General features: G+C 37.0%; 2 pseudogenes; both read right to left on the reverse strand.

The window, feature by feature from the left end:
* Positions 1-1,889: 1,889 nt before the first annotated feature.
* On the reverse strand, positions 1,890-2,669 carry LOC149161180 (phosphatidylinositol 4-kinase gamma 5-like; annotated as a pseudogene).
* Positions 2,666-11,564, reverse strand: LOC149161181 (phosphatidylinositol 4-kinase gamma 6-like; annotated as a pseudogene).
* Positions 11,565-13,723: the final 2,159 nt, after the last annotated feature.

Below are 13,723 nucleotides of genomic sequence, written 5' to 3' on the forward strand. Positions count from 1 at the left end.
GTAACAAAGAAATATATTTATTTTTGTGAAAAAAATCATTTGTTCCGCTAAGACCAAGTCAGTTCCAGTGTAAGTGAAGTCAACCTAAAGGAGGGTTATTTGACCCCTTAAGAAGGCTATAAATAGAAGGAGCTCGACTCATTTGAGACACACATCGAAGACAAGTGTGATATGTTGGAAGGACAAAGGAAGGAAGAAGAAATCAAAGTCTCTTAGGTTTATCTCTTTTTCTGTCCACACATGTGTAGCTGCTAGGGTTTCTATGTAGTCAGTTGCAGGAGGTCAAAATTTCAGGGCCAAAATTTTAAGAAGTTTTAGGGCTGAGATTCTAGAGCGAAGTTGCAGAAGGTCGAAGTCTTGAAGATCTCGCTTGGGGGGATTTTGGGGTTAAATTAAGAATTGTCAAATTGTCCATTTCGTGGTGTGATTCTATGGTTGTCCATTGTGCTATTATTTTGAATACTGTTAGTCCTCGCCAAGAAGGGACTACAGTGACCACCGTGCCTGAGAGGGACATTGTCACCGCTTCGAAATTAGTGAACTTCTTGATCTTATCATCCTCCATTGCTTTTTCAGAAAGATCATCCTTCATTGTTTTTCAGAATGTCAGCATTTCTACAAACACGAGAAAAAGCTTCAGCACAAGCTTTTTTTGTAGCCCAAGTCCCTAATATTCTTATATTTTTGGGGTTATTCATTTTAAACAAAATGAACAACATAACATAAACAACACATAATATTATATTTTTGGGGTTATTCATAAACAAAATGGACAACATAACATAAACAACACAGAATATTATATTTTTGGGGTTATTCATTAAGCAAAATGGACAACATAACATAAACAACACAGATAGTATATTATAGAAGCAAAAGATTCACGGAAGTGAAAGGTTTTGGCATGCTCAAAAATCACAATGTATTTTGGTTAAGGGACATGGTCATGGAAATATAGAAGTTCCATAATCCTCAATGTATTTTGGTTAAGGGACATGGTCATGGAAATATAGAAGTTCCATAATCCTCATAGGGAGATTATCTAAATTAAATAGGAGGATTATCTAAAGTTTAAGTTATTTGTTATGATTCATTCCATTTTTCATGACCAATTTAATATCGAATTAATTTACAATAATTAGTTAATTACAATGATTGATTAATTACCAATTTAAAGATGAAACTTCAAGAGCATTCAATATCCCAATTCCATCCCAAAAATATCTTTAAATAGTGGAATTCATCCCAAAATATTGCTTATTGCATAGAAATTGAAAGGTAATTAATCAACTGAAAACAAATGTGACCCAACAAACAGTGTTTTGGTAAGTTTTGGTCAACTTAAAGACTAAAATAAAAAATTCAATGACCATCTTACAAATATACACCTCAATTATTACGTTTTAATTTTTTCAAGTCAACTGAAATATTTACAACAAGCCAGAATTAAATGGCCCAGATATTGGCATGCAATCACCATCTTACAAATATGCACCTCAATTACTATGTTTTAAAAGTTTTTCAAGTCAATTGAAATTAAGCTTCTTTTGGCCACAAAATATACAAATAGCTTACATTATACTACATCAAGGATGCAGGAAACTAAACTGTTCCAAAAACTCTCAAGTCAATAATTGAATTGGTCCTAATATTAGTATGCAATCACCATCCTACAAATATTATTACGTTTTGAAAATTTTCAAGTCAACTAAAATATTTACAAGCCAGAATTAAATGGCTCCGATATTAATAGACATAGGCCAAAAAATATAACAGCTTCTCCGTACTTATTTTGGCTGGAGCAATATACAAATAATGTACATTATACTACATCAAGGATGTTGGAAACCACTAAACGGTTCCAAAAACTCTCCATCAGGAAAAAAAAATCAAATTTGGCATGAAGTACCAAGCTTCTGTCTTTGACTTAAACTTGTCATTTTCCTTGAAGCAAAAGCATTTGGTAAGAGCTTTTGAAAATATCAATTAACAAAGCCCACTCTTGCTCACTCATATCTAATACTTTGATTTAAACTTGTGATTTTCCTTGAAGGAAAAACTTCAGGTAACAGCTTATGAAAGTATCAATAAACAAAGGCCACTCTTGCTCACTCATATCTGAGACTTTGATATAGTATTTAGTCATGGCACTTTGTTCATACCCGCTTTGGACTGCTCCAGTAGCGAGATTCCTTGTCTACTACAACCCTGGTTTCTCTTTGAGTAACTAATACATCTCAGTGATATCTCTTTGAGCACCTAATAAATCTCACTGATGTAGAGAGCCCTGCAAAGGGCCTTTATGGTTGAAAGAGTCATTTCCTGCATTCACCCCTGGAACTGGCTCCTGCATTTCATTTTCCTCTAGACGTGAAATCTCTTCCACCTTTGAAAGTGGACTTCGGCATCATTCTTGCGGAAGGCCAGTTTGATGCAAATGAAGATCTGATACCTCCTTGAGAATTTCTGAGTGTGCCATATGACACAGGAGGAATTTGCAGATCATGTCTTTCAGAATTTGTTAAGGAAAAACAAGGCAATAATTGTGGGATTCCACTGTACTCAGGCACATTTAGAAACTTGTTAAAACGATTTACTCCCATGGAAGCCAGCCTGTTGTTAAAACTGTCGCACGACTCCTTTACCCAACCACTGATAACAGAGTTCATGTAACTGAAATCCAACCACTGATAATAGAGTTCATGTAACTGAAATCCTCATCATTCATAATCCATATCAAATTGAAATTGTTCAGGCAAATGTTCCTCTTCTGAAAAAGGTTCTGAACGATTATCAAGGAAATAATTGTGGGATTCCACTGTAATCAGGCACATTTAGAAACTTGTTAAAACGATTTACTCCCATGGAAGCCAGCCTGTTGTTAAAATTGTTGCACGACTCCTTTACCCAACCACTAATAACAGAGTTCATGTAACTAAAATCCCACCACTGATAATAAAGTTCTTGTAACTGAAATCCTCATCATCTTCATAATCCATATCAAATTGAAATTGTTCACGCAAATGTTCCTCTTCTGAAAAAGGTTCTAAACGATTATCCTCTCCCTGAGATTTAATGACAGACATTTCTTGATCAACTTCCAACTTACACATCACTTGACTAACAGCAATCAAGTAAATCGCTTGAAGCTACTAGATTCCTCCACTCCATGAAACTCACGACTCATCATTGCACTGATTTCTGCAAGACGAAGACCAGTTTTAGTAGCTTTTTTTAGGAATATAGTGCACAACATCAAAACCCTTAAACAAGCCTCCTATCATGGGTAACTCCTATTAAGCTCCCTCTCCCAACGGCTGCTGATAATCTGGAAATCAACTACAGCTATTTCCTTAAATTATAGAAACCAACTGCAGTTATTTCCTTCAATTATGAAAACTATCTTCAGTTAATTAATTTCTTGTTGGGAGCTCCTGGAGTGGTCCATTACTCCCTCTGCAGTTCTCTACCATGATCTGTGAAACACTTGACACATATCCAACATAAGCTTGATGGAAGGTTGGTTATAAATACTTCTGTTTGGTCCCCAAGATCACTAAGTCAATCCCCTTCAGCCTTACACCATCAAGTTAGAGTGAGCAGAGCTTGGAAGTGCCACATGGATGAGAGTTTTTGGGTTTTTGTTTTCATTCTTCTTTCAGCCATGGAAAAGTTGGGACCATAAATGAGATAGGAAGCAATTTCTCGAGATATGAAGTCTTCTTCTTCTCCTGTAGAGCTCCGGGTCTGAACCATAAATGGAATAGGAAGAAATTTCTTATGATATTTTAATTTTCTAGTTCAGACCGTCAAGTTGTATTTTTAGACGTGCATGTTTGAAATCTTCGAGTTGTTTTTTCTCTACTGCCGGCTTTGTTGTGCTTAGCGGGCCACTGTAGATGTAGCTTTAGAATACATACACGTTGTATATACTTGCATTCACAGTACTTGCGTATTAGTATTAATCAGCAACAGGATGGGACTTTTAAGCTCACAACTTCGTATGTGAGATTCGGCTAGTTCCAAGGTATTCTTACACGCAGCAAGGCAATTGTTACTGTGATGGTCGATGGCGTGAAAGCAGATTTTCCCCTGTTTTTGAATAACACTGGCACAACTCATTTATAAAGAAAGTGGACTGCCTCAAACATCAATGGTCGGAGGTATGATTTCTTGGGCATTCAAGTTTTCGATTCTTTTAATTGTTTATTCCGCATTATAGAATCGTTATTTTGCTATCATTTGGTATCAGAGTTTCTTTTATCTCTGCTTTGGTGTTTATAGACATGTTTTGTTTGGCTAAATGTCATATTTGAGAATTTTATAAATTAAGGCATTTATTTGGAAATATGTCTAATTTTTTTCTCAATTTTATGCTTATAATATTTATTTAGTTTAATTATATGCAATTTGGATAATTGTTGTGCAAAATTTATTAATTATACTCGTATTTAATTTGTATGAATTGATTATTTTTGCTCTAATTAAAATATGCTAATTTGGATAAGTATATGAGACTCGTCGTTGAATGTTATGCATGAATATTATAGTTTTATTTATGCAATTTATAATTATTCTCATATCAAGTTAATTTTTATGCTTATAAGAAATAATGTCCAGTGATCCATATAATTTTAATTGATTAGAGAATAGCCACAACATCTCTAATTAAATAATATTATATATTATGATTGATTAGGATCACATATAGAATATTTAGACATTAATTGTAATTAATTATACTAAATATAATAAATTTTATCCCACAAGAATTTTTATTATATTTATATAATTAATTAGGATAAAATATCAAATTATTCATAACTTACCCGTAGGATTTATGAATTAATAGTTTTATCATAATGTTAAAATTTAAGCTAGAATTTATATCAAATTATAATCATAATATACCCTTTAGAATTATGAATTTAGTGAATAATTTGATAAATTCTATCATAAAGAATAACTGAATCTACTTGAATCGAAAATTTAGTCCACAGACAATTTATATGTCATTAGATTCAATTTTAAGCATGATTTACATTGGTAAAGCATAAAATTTTAGGCCTCAAATTTAATGTAAGCATGTGATCTTTAATTTTATGCAGTTGTACAACCTGCAAATTTCTTTGAAATTCGTTGTGATATCCCTAAACTTAAGGGAGATAACTATAAGGTCTGGAAGGAGAGAGTTCTCCTTCAGTTGGGGTGGATGGACATATACTATTCTATTAGGAAAGATGAACCATCGACACTCACTAATACCAGCACTGCAACGGACATCACGCTTTATGAACGATGGGAGCGATCTAATCGCCTAAGCATGATGTTCATTAAGACTAAAATTTCAGCTGGTATTCGTGGTTTCGTTGATCAGCATGAAAAGGTCTGAGACTTGTTGAAAGCCATTGATGATCAATTCGTCACTTCAGACAAGGCACTAGCAAGCACCCTAATCATGAAGTTCTCATCCCTAAGGCTCACTAGTGTGAAAGGTGTGCGCGAGCACATCATACAAATGAGGGACACTATGGCTCAATTGAAGAAACTCAAGGTTGAAATATCAAAGTCCTTCCTGGTGCACTACATCCTTAACACCCTTCCGCACCAAAATGGACCCTTCAAAATCTCATACAACACACATAAGGATAAATGGTCAACTAATGAACTCATGACCATGTGTGTTCAAGAGGAAGGGAGACTGGTGATGGAACTGGGAGAAAGTGCAATGCTGGCAATGCGTGGAAAGGGAAAATCTCAAGCCAATAAGAAAGGGAAAGGTAAAGTACCTCCCCAAGCTGATATCAAGAAGGATTCCAAGTGTTTCTTCTGTAAAAAGAAGGGACACATGAAGAAGGAATGCGCCAAATTTCAGAAATGGCTTGCGAACAAAGGTAATTTAATCTCGTTTGTTTGTTATAAATCTAATATGGTTAATGTCAATATTAACACCTAGTGGATTGATTCTGGATCAACAATTCACATTTCAAATTCCTTGCAGGGTTCGCAAAACCTAAGGAAGCTAGTGGGAAGTGAGCAAAGCATCTTATCAGGGAACAAGATGGGCTCACATGTGGAAGCTATAGGAACATGCTATTTAACTTTAAGTAGTGGCTTTGTTTTAGAATTGGAAAAGACCTTTTATGTTCCAAGTTTTTCTAGAAACTTGATTTTAGTTTCAAGGCTTGTACCTTTTGGATATTCCTTTAACTTTTCAGAAACATCCTTCAGTTTATTTTATAAATCTGATTGTGTTGGGAATGGTATTTTGTCTAATGGTCTTTACTGCATTAATTTACAAAACAATGTCACTTATGATTCAATGCATGTTCACACTGGCACTAAAAGATGTGTTATTAATGAAGATTCCTCTAAATTATGGCACTGGAGATTAGGTCATATCTCCATAGAAAGAATTAAAAGATTAGTAAATGAAGGGGTACTTAATACTTTGGATTTTACTGATTTTGAGACTTGTGTGGACTGCATAAAAGGAAAGCAGACCAACAAGTCAAAGAAAGGTGCCAATAGGAGTTCGGACATATTAGAGATCATACATACTGATATATGTAGTCCAAACATGGACTCACATGGTCAGAGATACTTCATCTCTTTTATAGATGATTACTCACGATATATGTATCTCTACATGCTTCATAAAAAGAACGAAGCATTAGATGCCTTTAAGATCTTTAAGGCTGAACTAGAGAAACAATGCGGCAAGCAAATTAAGATCGTGAGATCAGGTAGAGGTAGAGAATATTATGGTAGATACACAGAAGATGGACAAACACCTAGGCAATTTGCAAAATTTCTTCAAGAACATGGGATTGTTGCCCAATACACCATGCCTGGTTCACCCGACCAGAATGGTGTAGCAGAAAGAAGAAATCGAACATTATTGGACATGGTGCGGAGTATGCTTAGCAGCTCCAATCTTCCTAAATCCTTGTGGACTAAAGCACTTAAGACGACAGTGTATATATTAAACTGAGTTCCAACCAAGGTTATCCCTAAAACGCCATTTGAATTATGGAAAGGTTGGAAACCGAGTTTGTGACATATGCGTGTTTGGGGATGCCTGTCTGAAGTAAGAATATATAATCCACAAGAGAAGAAGCTGGACCCAAGGACCATTAGTGGTTATTTCATTGGATATGTTGAAAGGTCTAAAGGTTACAGATTTTACTGTCCATCTCATAGCACTAGGATTGTAGAATCAAGAAATGTAAAGTTTCTTGAAAATGACTTGATCAGTGGGAGCGATCAAACCAAGAACATAGTTTCTGAGAAGGATCATTCAGAATCTCAACCTTCCACCTTAAGTGATAGATTGGTTATTGTTCACAGCACCCCTCAAGTACAAATTGGTGTTGAACAACCAATTGTTGAAGTTCCACAAGTTGTTGATGACATTCCACTAGATCAGGTAGTTTAAGAGTTGCCAAGAAATTTTGAACAACGAGTTGAACCACATACTTCTCAGGAAAATGATGGTACAACATTAAGAAGATCTATTAGACCAAAGAGATCAGCAATTCCTGATGATTATGTTGTTTATCTGCAAGAATTTGACTACAACATTGGAGCCGAAAATGATCCCGAGTTTTTTTCACAAGCCATGAGTTGCAAAGAATCAGAATTATGGTACGATGCCATGAAGGAAGAGATGAATTCTATAAAGAGTAACGAAGTCTGGGATCTTGTTGAGTTTCCTAATGGTGCAAAAGTCGTTGGATGTAAATGGGTCTTTAAGACAAAGAAAGACTCGTTGGGCAACATTGAGAGATACAAGGCAAGACTTGTTGCTAAAGAATTCACTCAGAAAGAAGGAATCGACTACACGGAGACTTTTCTCCTATATCTAAGAAAGATTCCTTGCGCATTATTATGGCATTAGTAGCCCATTTTGACTTGGAGTTGCAACAAATGGATGTGAAAACGACATTTCTCAATGGATATGTAGAGGTGGTTTACATGAAACAACCTGAAGGATTCCCCTCTAATGATGGTAAGCAATTGGTTTGCAAGCTCAAGAAATCATTATACGGTTTAAAACAAGCATCCCGCCAATGGTATTTTAAATTCCATAATGTACTTTCTTCATTTGGTTTTGTAGAAAACATTATGGATCAATGTATATACCTAAAAGTCAGTGGGAGTAAAATTTGTTTTCTTGTTTTACATGTGGATGACATTTTGTTAGCAACCAATGATAAGGGTTCGTTGCATGAGGTGAAACAATTGCTCTCTAAAAAATTCAATATGAAGGATATGGGTGAGGCATCTTATGTCATTGGCATTAAGATCCATAAAGACAGATTTTGAGGCATCTTGGGTCTGTCTCATGAAACCTATATTAATAAAATTTTAGAGAGATTTCGGATGAAGGATTGTTCACCAAGTGTAGCTCCCATTGTGAAGGGTGATAGGTTCAATTTGAACCAATGCCCGAAAAACGACTTTGAAAGGGAACAAATCAAGAACATTTCATATGCTTCTGCTGTTAGAGGCCTAATGTATGCTCAGGTCTGCACAAGACCTAACATTGCATTTGTTGTGGGAATGTTGGGATGATATCAGAGTGATCCAGGTTTAGACCACTGGAGAGCTACAAAGAAAGTAATGAGGTACCTTCAAGGAACCAAAAACTACATGCTTATGTATAGACGGATGGACAATTTGGAAGTAATTGGCTACTCAGATTCTGACTTTGCTGGATGTGTTGATTCATGCAAATCAACATCAGGATACATTTTTATGATGGTCGGTGGAGCTGTATCATGGAGGAGTGCCAAGCAGACCTTGATTGCCACTTCCACTATGGAAGCCGAGTTCGTCTCCTGTTATGAGGCTACTTTACATGGTGTATGGCTTAAGAGTTTCATTTATGGGCTTAGAATTATGGATTCTATCTTTAAGCCATTGAGAATGTATTGCATTAATTTAGCTGTTGTTTTTATGGCTAAAAACAACAAAAGTGGGAGTCGAAATAAACACATCGACATTAAGTATTTAGCTATAAGAGAATGTATTAAAGAAAAGAAAGTGGTCATTGAGCACGTCATCACTGAGTTGACGATCGTTGATCCTTTGACTAAGGGCATGCCACCATTGAAATTCAAGTATCATGTAATGAATATGGGACTTGGTTCCATTATGTAGTTTCTCATTGTATAGACAATGTTATTTTAATGAAATTCTTAATTATTGTGATGTTTTCCTCATATTTATGTGCACCTTAATTTGATTTAAGAGAATTCATATGTGTAGGACCAAGAATAAACATAAGGTTTATTCATTAAGAAATTGTTGCCACATAAATTATAATAGCAATAAATACATAGTAATACATGGAAGATAATACTCGTCATTAGAGGACTTATCGCCATGATTCATGTATCTATTACTTAATACAGATTATCAATGGGTTTTTAAGATGAGACATTAAGATTGGAAGTATGGACCAAGTGGGAGAATGTTAAGCTCCCTCTCCCAACGGTCGCCGATAATCTGGGAATCAACTGCAGTCATTTCCTTAAATTACGGATACCAACTGCAGTTATTTCCTTCAATTACGGAAACTGTCTTCAGTTAATTAATTTCTTGTTGGGAGCTCCTGGAGTGGTCCATTACTCCCTTTGCAGTTCTCTACCATGATCTGTGGAACACTTGACACATATCCAATAGAAGCTTGATAGAAGTTTGGCTATAAATACTTATGTTTGGTCCCCAAGCTCACTAACTCAATCCCCTTCAGCATTACACCATCAAGTTAGAGTGAGCAGAGCTTGGAAGTGCCACATGGATAAGAGTTTTTGGGTTTTTGTTTTCATTCTTCTTTCAGCCATGGAAAAGTTGGGACCATAAATGAGATAGGAAGCAATTTCTCGAGATATGATGTCTTCTTCTTCTCCTGTAAAGCTCCGAGTCTGAACCATAAATGGAATAGGAAGAAATTTCTTATGATATTTTAATTTTTCCAGTTCAGACTGTCACGTTGTATTTTCAGACGTGCATGTTTGAAATCTTCGGGTTTTTTTTTTCTCTACTTCCAGCTTTGTTGTGCTTAGCGGGCCACTGCAGATGTAGCTTTAGAATACATACACGTTGTATATACTTGCATTCACAATACTTGCGTATTAGTATTAATCAGCAGTAGGATGGGACTTTTAAGAGCACAACTTCGTATGTGAGATTCGGCTAGTTCCAAGGTATTCTTAAACGCAACAAGGCAATTGTTATTGTGATGGTCGATGGCGTGAAAGCGGATTTTCCCATGTTTTTGGATAACACTGGCACGACTCATTTATAAAGAAAGTAGACTTCCTCAAACATCAATGGCCGGAGGTATGATTTCTTGGGCATTCAAGTTTTCGATTCTTTTAATTGTTTATTCCGCATTATAGAATCGTTATTTTGCTATCAACTCCCATCTCAGTGTTTATGCATCCTTGATAGCATCAAACTTATAAATATATTCCAGTTCATTCTCTGAGAAAAAGAAGCCTAAGGCCAATGGAGCCACTCAAAGTAAGGATCCTCTAGATTTTCTCAGAAGCAAAGACCACGATCTATATGTGTAATATCAATGGATTCTTCTCCAACTTCCAGCTTCAGCAGTTTTTTTAGGAATATAGTGCACAATATCAAAACCCTTAAACAAGCCTCTCCTATCATGGGTAACTCTCGTCTCAGTATTTATGCATCCTTGATAACATCAAACTTATAAATATATTCTAGTTCATCCTCTGAGAAAAAGAAGCTTGAGGCCAATGGAGCCACTCAAAGTAAGGATCCTCTAGATTTTCTGAGAAGCAAAGACCATGATCTATAGGTGTAATATCAACGGATTCTTCTCCAACTTGGGGATATCCTCCTACATTTTCAATATTCTTCACAAGAAGATTGCCTGCATGTCTGTCAGTATTAAGTATCCTAATATCTGGTATTCCAATCCTATGTACAGCGGTCGCTGGGAAACTAGATGTTCCATGGTCATGGGCATCACAATCATGTGGGACAAACTGCTGAAATGACGCAACCTTACTCACAACCTGTCTCTTATTTCTTTTCTTCTTTGTAGTCACATTACATTAAAAATTGAATGTGTTATTTTGACAAGCAAAGTAAGAAGAACATTTGCAAAATGATCATGATCTAGAAGTTATACTGCAACTTCTCTGATACCTGTTTTCTACAACTCTAACCTATCTCTTTAAACCAAGTTACCCCAGAACTTTGAAGACAAAGCCTTTTGGAATGTTGAGAGCAAAGGGATCCTCATCTGTTGGTTTTACGATAGCAACACTTCGATTGGATCATCAGACCATTGACCACATTTTCACCCTTTGCGCCGTGATTGAGTAGGCATGACACCGCTCTTCGAAAGTCTATTGTTGTTTCGTAGATTTTCGGAAAGCTTTTGACTCTGTTCCGAGGGAGGCCTTGCTCCAGAGACTCAGAGATATTGGCATTTCTGCAACCCTATTGACCGCTATTATGCGCCTATATGAGTTTGTTCTTGGTCGTCTTGACACAGCCCATGGGATGTCCGAGTTCATTCGAAGCACTATTGGGTTAAACAGGGTTGTCCACTGTCCCCTACCCTATTTGGGATCTATATTGATGAGTTGGAAGCATTTCTACATGAGCATATCCAAGACATTGATGGTTGCCTTCTTCACCAGGTTTTGATATCTATTCTACTCTTTGCTGACGACGTGGTCCTCCTCTCCTCATCCCCAGAAGGATTACAGAGGCAGCTGGATGCCTTAGCTCTGTTCTGTGACCATCGATAGTTGACGGTCAACCTGGGTAAAACCAAGGTTATGATCTTCAATGGGGTGAAGAAAACCTCAGACCTTCACTTTCTATTCAGAGGGGAGGAGATTGAGATCACCAGCACGTATACTTACTTGGGGGTGCAATTTTCAGGTCCCCGCTTCAGTTTGCGACCAGCGCTTCAGCCTCGGATCAACAAAGGATATGGATCCTTAGCCCTTCTCGAGAGACAGTGCTTTCGACATCACTTCCAGGACATCTTGTCCAAGATGAGCCTCATGGACACCTTTATTCGTCCCACTATTCTATATGGCTTAGAGATTTGGGGACCGTCTTTACTTGAGCCAGACTAGGCTTTAGCTGAGAGAATCCAGATTCTTCTTCTCCGCCGGATCATTAGGTGCAAACTGAAAGTGTCGCAACACATCATCCTGGCAGAGTTTGGAGCTCAGCCCTTTCGGCTTGAGACGGTCTTTAAATTGGTTTCATTCTTGCATCATTTCCAGAGCTTGGCAGACTCGATAAAGAGTAGGGACCGTTACCCTTACTTGGCATATTGCTCTTTTGAGACTATTGCCCGTTCTACCCCCTCAGGCCGAGCTAGATGTTGGTTTACAGGAGTTTCAAACCTCTTAGAGTTAGTGGGAATTCAGTTGGATCATCTCCCTCTTTTCCGATATTCCTTAGATGTTCCCAGTCATCTTTTACCTACTAAACAGGAGCTAAACAAGATCATCAGGGAGGACATTTACAAGCAGTTCATCCAGGTCAACTGGGTCAATCCTCCAGGAGGGTTGCACCCAAAGATGGCCTTCTATGCTGAGCACTTCTTGGAGTTGAGAGACGGGCTCATTGTTCGACCCTAGTATACATTTCACCACTGGATGCATGCTCTTCGCATTCCTCTAGGCCAGTTTAGAGTAGGTTCTCATAGACTTCGGGTAGAGACAAACCACCAGGTGGATAGATTAGACAGACTCTGCCAGGTATGTCATTTACAGGAAGTGGAGACCGAGGTGCACTTCATCCTTGGATGCCCTGTCTACTACGAGATCAGAGGAAGGTTTCATTGCTTGTTCAGAGATTCTCGAACCCTCGCCGACTTTTTCAGGTACCCCGATCAAAGATGTTTGGCCCTATATATGCAGGAGGCTCTTAGGTTCCGAGCGCATATTCTTCAGCCTCCCATCAGATCAGACCCCACACAAAGGATCATGACATTTTTCAGGGTACTACCTTGAAACGTTGACTGAAAATGGTTTTTACTGTATTGGTAGTACCCTGAAAAAATAAGCTCTTCTACTATCAAAACATTCAAGAAGTCATGATGATGGATCCTAGTTGGGATTTGAAACGTTGACTGAAAATGGTTAAGTCAAAAGATATAAACCGCAGATGTCTTAAATCCAGAATCATTTCCCTATACGGAGGGGATACATGGAGTGAAATCATTTTACTCGAAAAATTTATAGTGAAGATAGCAAGAACAGCTGCAAAAATAAGCTCTTCTACTATCAACATTCAAGAAGTCCTGATGATGGATCCCAGTTGGGATTTGAAACGTTGACTGAAAATGGTTTTTACTGTGGATTCTCCGGTAACTAAGTCAAAAGATATAAACCACAGATGTCTTAAATCTAGAATCATTTCCCTATACGGAGGGGATACATGGAGTGAAATCATTTTACTCTAAACATTTAGAGTGAAGATAGCAAGAAGAGCTACAAAAATAAGCTCTTCTACTATCAACATTCAAGAAGTGTTGATGATGGATCCCGATTGGGATTTGAAACGTTCACTGAAAATGGTTTTTATTGTGGATTCTCTGGAAACTAAGTCAAAAGATATAAACCACAGATGTCTTAAATCTAGAATCATTTCCCTATACAGAGGGGATACATGGAGTGAAATCATTTTACTTGAAAAATTTAGAGCGAAG

Source organism: Pinus tabuliformis, chromosome 5_2 (genome assembly GCF_031772625.1).
Source record: "Pinus tabuliformis cultivar Carrire ecotype Pingquan chromosome 5_2, CPIR1, whole genome shotgun sequence".
Lineage (NCBI taxonomy): Eukaryota > Viridiplantae > Streptophyta > Pinopsida > Pinales > Pinaceae > Pinus > Pinus tabuliformis.